Raw genomic sequence first — 9,138 nt, forward strand, 5'->3', positions numbered from 1 at the left:
TAGGGACCTCCACGAAGTACAAGTGCTCTATGGCAGTTGGAAGAGGTTACCCACCTATTTGAATTGATAACTCTCGATAGTTGAGGAGGGATGTTGTGAAGTGGTAGTCAAGTAGGACAAATTTATCAAGATTTTAAGAAGAGAAACTCAGGTTTATGTAAAACCCATTCAATGTTACAGAAACCATAGTAGAGAAATTATATCAACTCACTTATTTTCACTCCTCCATCCTGCCATACAGTTAATACGTAGGACATCTGCTGTAGGGGAGAGGTGCTGGTAGGTAAGAGAGTTTGGATAACTTCATTGAGCTCGCAAAGATGGTACATTGGTGGAGCAATTTTATACTCCAGGAACTCTGATTCACGCATCACCTTTTTAAATCACAGCTCCATCATGTACATTAGGATATTTATATTCCAAAATGTCATTAAGGAGAAATTTTAAAGGGATGTTAATAATAATAATGACATTTATCATTTTCTGAGATTCATACTAAGAAAAAATATACACAACAAAAGGACTTTTAAACTTCACAAATCAGGTATTAGCAATAGCCACATTTTTACAGCAACCACAAAAAAGGCACTGAGAACACTATCATGTCACTATGAAATCTCAAATCAGAAAATGAAGGTGGTTTGAATTTAAAATACATGTAATTGAGGCTATTAAAGAGTTTTGGCATAAAAGAGTATGGAAATTAACAAGAAAATGTGAAACGTCTTTAATTCTTGTACATAGGTCATATCATAAGAATGTTAGTTCTCGGGGATAGATTTTAAAAGGAGAATTAAAACTAGGGAATTGATGATAAAAGAGAGGTTTCTGCTGATTTAAAGAAAGTCTGAATGATTAGACACTTGAAGACAGAAAAGAGCTGGCATTTGGTGGAGTCATTGCACTTGTTGGCAATTATCAACACAGAATAAAAGATGCTGCTCCAAGAGGGCAAATAACAACTCACTTGAAGTTTCATTGGCCTCTTCCTTATTCTTTCTTTTATGTCCTTCCCCAGAGGATAAACCAGCTACATGGAAGTGGAGAACCACACATCCTTATCACAATTCCTCCTCCTGGGCCTCTCAGAGGATCCAGACCTACAGCCCATCCTCTTTGGACTGTTCCTGTCCATGTACCTGGTCACAGTGCTTGGGAACCTGCTCATCATCCTGGCTGTCAGCTCTGATGCCCACCTCCACAGCCCCATGTACTTCTTCCTCTCCAACCTATCCTTTGTTGATATCTGCTTCATCTCCACCACAGTGCCAAAGATGCTGGTGAACATCCAAGCACATAGGTAAGACATCTCCTATTTAGAATGCCTGGTACAAACATATTTTTTTATTATGTATGGTGGAGTGGATCATTTCCTACTGACTATAATGGCCTATGACCGCTTTGTGGCCATCTGCCATCCCCTGCATTACACAATCATTGTGAACCCCCGGCTCTGTGTCCTCCTGGTTCTGATGTCTTGGCTCATCATGTTCTGGGTCTCTCTGCTTCATATTCTACTGTTAAACCAACTGACCTTCTCTATAGGTACTGAAATCCCACATTTCTTCTGTGATCTGGCTCAGCTACTCAAGGTGGCCACCTCTGATACCCTGGTCAACAACATCTTTCTGTATATGGTGGCTGCCCTGCTGGGTATATTTCCTGTCACTGGGATCCTCTTCTCCTACTCTCAGATTCTCTGCTCTTCAATGAGGACATCCTCCTCTGTGGGCAAGTACAAAGCGTTTTCCACCTGTGGGTCTCACCTCTGTGTGGTCTCCTTGTTCTATGGAACTGCGTTTGGTGTTTATCTCAGTTCTGCTGTGACCCATTCTTCCCCAAGAACTGTGATCGCCTCAGTGATGTACACTGTGGTCACCCCCATGCTGAACCCCTTCATCTACAGTTTGAGGAACAAGGATGTGAAGGGGGCCCTGGGGAGACTCCTCAGCAGAGCAGCCTTTGGTCATTCTTGGATCACTAACCTCAGAACTAAGTGGAGACTGCCAATCCTTAAGCTATTGCTGTGAATGTATATATCCTGGTTGTTTTTACCTCTTAAATGATATGGTTAATTTCCTCTATTCCCAAAGCATCTGCAATTTGGTACTTGTAAATATTTGTATTATTTCTCTCTCTTGTACTTTGTCCACAATATTCCAAGATTGTTGAACTTTTTCAAGTGTTTTTTTTTTTCTTTTTTTAAAATTTGTTGTTTTTATATATATATATATATACATGATGGTAAGGTGTATTTTCACACATTATACGTACAGAGGGTGCAACCTATTACAATTTTGATCACATTGTTGTGGTTGAACATGATGTGGAGTTGAACTGGTTGTGTATTCATATAGGAACCCATTTATTTTATGACCCATTTATTTTAATGAGAGTTATGACCCATTTATTTTAATGTCTTTCCTATTTGCATCCCTGCCCCCTTCCTTTCATTCCTCTTTGTCTAATCCAATGTACTTCTATACTTCCTCTGTCTGTCCTCCCTTGTTATGGGTTACCCTCCACATGTCAGAGACAACATTCAACCTTTTGTTTTGGAGGACCAACTTACTTCATTTAGCATGATATTCTCCAGTTCCATTTATTTACAGGCAAATGCCATAACTTCATTCTTCTTTGTTGCTGAGTAATATTCCATTGTGTACACATACTGCATTTTCTCAATCTATTCATCTGTTGGTTCCATAGCCTGGTTATTATAAATTGAGCTGCCATAAAATTTGATGTGACTGCATCACTGTAGTATGCTGATTTTATGTCCTTTGGGTATAAGCCAAGGAGGGGGATAACTGAGTGAAATGGTTTTTCCATTCTAAGTTTTCTACAGAATCTCCATACTGTTTTCCAGAGTAGTTGCACCAATTTTCAGTCCCACCAGCAATGTGTATCTTTTTCCCCACATTCTCACCAACATTTAATGTTACTTGTATTCTTGTTAATTGCTATTGTGACTGGAGTGAGATGGAATGGAATCTCAGTATAGTTTTAACTTGCATTTCTCTAATTGCCAGAGATGTTGGGACATTTTTGCGTATGCCTTTTTTTTTTTTTTTTCTGTACTGGGGAGTGAACCCAGCAGCACTTAATCATTGAACCACATTTCCCAGACTTTTCTTTTCTTTTTGTAATAAGATAGGGTCCCACTAAGTTATTGAGGCTGGCCTTGAACCTGGAATCCTCCTGCCTCAGAAACCTGAGGTGCTGCAATTACAGGTGTGTGTCACCACGTCCAACAAGGATCACCTGTTTCTTAGTGCATGACTACTGTTCCATTGTCTATGTATGGCATACCACATTTTTATTCTATGCATCTGATAGTAAACCCTTGTGTTGATTCCATGCCTTGACTGTGCTGAACAATGCTGCCATAATGGGAATGTACATTTATTCTGACATACTGATTTCCTGTCCTCCAGATAAACATGCAGTAATGGGATTGCTGGGTATGAGGGTAGTACTATTTTAATTATTCAAAACCCTAGCAACTTTTTTCCATAATTACTATGCTGATTTACATTTCAAACAACATAATTTAATGACCCTTTTATTGATATCCTTTCGAAGAACAGTAACTTTCTGTTCTCTGATAACATTCATTTTAATATATGTGAGGTGATTTGTCCTTAGTGGATTTACATTGTGTTATCATAATAATCACTGATGCTGAGCATTCTGTTTTCTATTCTTTTTTATTCTATATTTATTTATTTATTTTTTTGGGGGGGTATCAGGAATTAAACCCAGGTACTTAACCACTAAGCCACATCCACAGCCCTATCATTTTTTATTTTATTTTTGAGGCAGGGTCTCACCAAGTGCTTTAGTCCTCCCTAAATTGCTGAGGTTGGTTTTGAACTTGTGATCCTCCTGAGTTGCTGGGATTACAGGTGTGCACCACCATGCCCCACTACAATGGAAAATATTTCTAGGTATCCCATTGTACATAGTAAATTCTACAATTTTATCTGTCAATTTAAATAATTAAATAAATAGACAAACACGTGAACATGAAAAATAAAATAGGAAAAATACAAAAGACAGGAATTCCTCTGTCTATAACATCATTAATCTGAAATAATTTCTAAAAATCTCCAAAGACTGTGAAAAGAAGGCACATCAAAGGAGATGGTTCCTAGAACCTGTTCTTTATAGGAATAAACTGTTCCTTATGACTGTTAAATCAAACCAAAGAAAAAGAAGATATAAATTCATTTTCCCCGGCCACTTCCTCCACAAATGGAAAGCTGATGAAAAATTTCCCCTGCTGTATCGATCTATCTATCTCCTTTGTATCCCAGGGGAGTTGACTTGTTTGGAGAGTGAAAAGACACAGGAACAATTTGCTTAATGATGAGCTTAGAGGATGCAAACCTTGAGACTAGACACATTTAATCATGGCTCTCTGACCCCTCACCTGTGCTTCTCTGATCTTGTCCTCCATGAATAAATAAGAGGATTGGGAACAGATTATGGAGAAGATAAATCTTCAGTGGCAACCACTGGAGATAGTAGGTGTGTTGCAATGAATCTATAACACTTATCCTGAAAGACTGACAGTGTGGAGAGTCTCCAATTCTTTTCCAATCTTTCTGACAAATTGTAAGCTACTGCCAGATTTTCTGCATCCAATTATTTGTTAATCATGCATTGAAGGTTTCACTTGCTCTATTTTTTTGTACCAGGGATTGCAACCAGGGGTGCTTAACCACTGAGCCTCATTTCTAGCTCTTTTAAAATTTTTGAAAATTTTGAGACAGGATCCCACTAAGTTACTTAGGGTTTAGCTGTGTTACTCAGACTGGCTTTGAACTTATGGTTCTCCTGCCTCAGCGTCCAGGGTCACTGGGATTATAGGCATGTGCCATGTGTCCAGCTCAGAAGATCTATTATACATAGGTATTGTTTATTTTGTTCCACACTTGATTGGATTTTTCTGTTATTTTTCCCTATCTTTACTTTCGTATGTTATTTGCTGATAAATATTATCAGGTTAACATTTTTGTAGTTATAGTTTCACCTTAAAGTCCATAGTATATCTACTGGGAATGTAATTATTTATTTCCAATGTTCAGCACTTTCCTGATATTAGGAACTGTTTGAAAAGTTCAGGAAAATATCAAATTGTTGATTGGGGAGGATACTTAGTGCCTTGTGTTCATAAATTTAAGACAAACACTGTAATGTTTTCATTTATTTGGATAGGGTTTGAGAACAATTACTCTTTGTTGGGTGAGGGAACATCATTGTTTTCTTCTCTTACCAATGGATCATAATCTTGGCAACCAGTGTTGCCAACAGCTCGGTCCTTGTCCCTGAGGCCAATGCAATAATGACGACATTGTTTTGAGAAAAAGGAAAAAGAAGGTTTATTGCTTTGATAGCAATGGAGAAACAAAGGGACTGCCTTTCCCAAAGGTTGTGTTTCTGTCCATCAGCAGATACAGTGGGCTTTTAAAGAGGTGACTCAAAGGCTGCATTCCACGTGCTCTCTTTCTGGAGATGTAATTCACTTGTTACTTTAGGAGGTAGTCATTTCTGAGATCTTCTGGCACCATCCCCAAACTCTGGATTATTTTGTTCCTATGGTGGGCAGGTACCCAGGGACAGATCACTTTACCTAGGATGGGAAAAAAGGTCATGCTCAAGATTAGGGAGGGGGAGAGATCAGGGAGGACCGGGGAAAAAAGAAGAAAAAGAAACATGTCCATTTTAAAAATAAGCCGCAGAGGCAGAGCAGCAAGGGTTATATTTAAAGCATAAAGTGGACCACAGTTAAACCAACATTAAGGTTGATGACTAAATATTCTAAAGTATATTTTATATACTGAGGTTTTGGTTTTGATACTGCTTCACTGACCTAGTTTTTGATGCCTATTAAAAATACTTAATCTGGCTCTCATTCCCAGAATTGGTATTACTGGTTAATACAGAATTATTCTTTTAAAATAGGCATGAGAGCATGTTATTTACCTTAATTTTTAAATTCTGTGCCAATATTCAAGCACACGATGAGTTGGAAGATTTCCTCTGTCTAAATCCAGATGTAGCATCGTATTTATTATACATCCAACACTGGATTTCTTCAGCACTTGCAAGTTGACACACACCACGGAAATTCCTCAAAAAGCAAACAAGGAGAAAACGCCTCATAACCTCAGACTCACAAATGCACTTGAGTTTACAAGCATCATTAGGCCATAGCAGAAGGTGACAGAGGTTCCACTGTGGGCCTCACACATTCTATCCCATGACCCTGTGACCCTGTTCTCTGTCACACTTGTTCACTAAACAGAATGCACATTCTAGAGTGCACATTCTTGTTCACTAAACTTAGAATGTTTCTTCTTTCATTACTGATGAACAATGACCCAAACTTCCTTTCTCAAATCAAAATTTCTGTTTCAGAGTACTCTCCTACAGACATTCACAGACTAAATTGTTTCTCAGTGATTTTTGTACTTACTAGATTTTTTTTTTGTGCTTCCTAGGCATGCATAACACTGACACTGTAAAATAAATACTTTAAAAATAAACTTATTATTTTTATGTGTTTGCGTTTTTTAAATCTTAGATTTCCCTTTAAAGCATGAATGGATTCATATATTTGGAATATTTTATTCACATCTATCCATTATGTATTTTGACCATCGACTACTGATTTTAATATTGTATAGCCCCACTGAAGAGCACAGAAACAGGAGTACACACAGTCACAAGTGCCTCCTATTTGTCCTTAAAGGTTTTCTGATATTTCTCCTCTTTCGTGTGTGGTCCACATGCGGTTTGCTCTTAGAAGTACTCACTCAGTAGGAGTTGTCTGAAAAAAGGAACCATAGATAGGTTCATGAATTAGAAGTGCTATATGGAAGACAAAAGGGGTAATCAAACTATCGTGTTTAACATGACCAGAATTTCATGCATGTTGGCTGCTGTAGCTTAAGTGGCATACAGTCTAAATTATACCCATGCAACACAAATTTACTGATATTTGAAGAATGGAAGTCCACATTTATGAAATGCCCATACATATCATAGCAAGCACAGTAGAAAAACTACATCAGCTCATAAAATTTTATTCCTTAACTGTCTCTCTACAACTAAGCTGCATCCCAATCTTATTAAAAATTACTTTACTCTGAGACATGGTCTTGCTAAGTTGCTGAGCCTGACCTCAAACTTGAGATTCTCCTGTCTCAGCCTCCCAAGTCTTGGATCACAGACTTGGGCCAATGCACTGGCAATTTTTTTTCAGTTTAATTTTTGTATTATTTCATTAATACCAAATACTTCTAAGCACCATATTTTTTTCAAAATATATATGTACATATATTTTATCTGTCAATTTAAATAAAAACACAATTATATACGTATGAAAAATTAAGAGATTAAAAAAATTACAAATACTTTTTTCTTTCATAGCATTGTGGATTGGAAATGATATCTAAAATCGCCAGATTGTTAAAAGGAGGCATATCGCAGGAGAAGATTCCTGGGACAGGTTCCTTGTAGAAATTAACCTTCCATTGGCAGACACCTTATGACTTCTAAATAAAACCAAAGAAAATAAGAGATTTTTTTGAAGGAAATAGATCCATCTCCCCCTGCCACTTACACCATAGATGCAAAATCAGCTAAAATGATCTGCTCTGAGTCTTCGTAACCCAAGGGGGTCAAATTGTCTGGACAACGGAAGGAGAGTGAAATAATTTATTTAATTAGGAGCTTTGAGAATTCAAACTTGGAGACTGGGGAGAATTTCACAAGACTTCTGGTGCCCCTCCCTCATCCTCCTGTGTTCTCAGCCCTCCTGAAAACCCAAGCAGGCTTCCTCTGCACAGCTCATGGGGAGGAGGAAGTTCCCTGACAGCCATCAGAGACAGTTGGTGTTCTGCCATGAGAAGGAAAACGAAGGACGTGGGTGCTGGGTTGAACTCTGGAATACTGGGAATGGGAACATTTCACAATTCTTTAGTCTGTGAAGGTGAAGCCCCTGCACGCTGAAGGCCCTGGAGGGTCTGTGGGAACCTGTCTTTTCCAGCTCTATCGCTTGCTTCTGTTGTGGGGTCTGGTTATCGATGCATAGTGAGACCACCAGAAACTAAAGTAGGAAAAAAGTTTATTTTGGGGAAAGAGAAAAAAAAGAAAAAGAGAACCGATATGTCTGGACCACCACTCCAAGTGGGGCAGTAATAGTGAGTGACTTCAGCAGCTCATTTTTAAAGTGAAAACCAATGAAAAATCCTGGCAGGCTTACAATAGGGGCCTTTGTCCTTTTTTTTTTAAATTTTTATTTTTTTCCGAGGAGTGCAAGCAGCCAGCTCCAGCTTATCTGGTGCACCTGGTGGGTTAGCAGGACGAGTTAGGTGGGAAGTGGGGGTGGGCCGACTACCCATATCTGAAACCAGCTGCTTCTGGGGCCTGAAGGGATGGGCTGCTTCACAGAAATGATCACAATGTCCTTAACTCATGGCCACATTATTTTATCTCGGGTACTGTCCTTGTATTTACCACAGTCAGCACAACTCAGTGATTTTATTCACACCCATTGTGGTTTGGTCAATCTTAACCAGATATTTTTGTTTTATATCAGAGGGTCTCTACCTTTTTCTTTTTATTACAGGTCTCTACTCTTTCACACTTCCTTCTCTATCTCTTTGAAATCTAGAGCCTCTCTCCCAAATTGCTGTTTCCTGAAAAGTCTGCAACTCTTTTCCACTCTTTCTAAGTTATAGGCTTCTTTCAGATTTCCTGCACCTAATTATATGTTTGTTAACTACCCACTAAAGATCTAATTCCACACAAAGTATTGTCTATTTTGTTTCACATTTGTTTGGATTTTTCAATTATATTCCCTTTTTTTTACCTTCAAATTTGACTTGATAACTTTGACTAGTTCTATATATTCATAGTTATCAATTCACCTTATGGTACACAATATATCTTCCATTAATGTAATTATTTCTGATCTTCAGCACTCAGTCGAATATACTTGTATCACATTACCAATTCCTTTAAAAGTTCACAAAAATATTAAATGGTTATGTTGTGCCCGAAGGCTCGAGACCCCGCAAAGACCACCAGAGACCACGATCAATGCAAGCAGCAAAGAGTCATTTA

The 9,138-nt window shown here is 38.2% G+C and overlaps 1 pseudogene; it reads left to right on the forward strand.

Moving 5' to 3' along the window:
- The first annotated feature begins 1,034 nt into the window (after nt 1-1,034).
- Nucleotides 1,035-2,030, forward strand: LOC124967977 (olfactory receptor 7D4-like; annotated as a pseudogene).
- Nucleotides 2,031-9,138: the final 7,108 nt, after the last annotated feature.

This window comes from Sciurus carolinensis, chromosome 17 (genome assembly GCF_902686445.1).
Source record: "Sciurus carolinensis chromosome 17, mSciCar1.2, whole genome shotgun sequence".
NCBI classification, from domain to species: domain Eukaryota; kingdom Metazoa; phylum Chordata; class Mammalia; order Rodentia; family Sciuridae; genus Sciurus; species Sciurus carolinensis.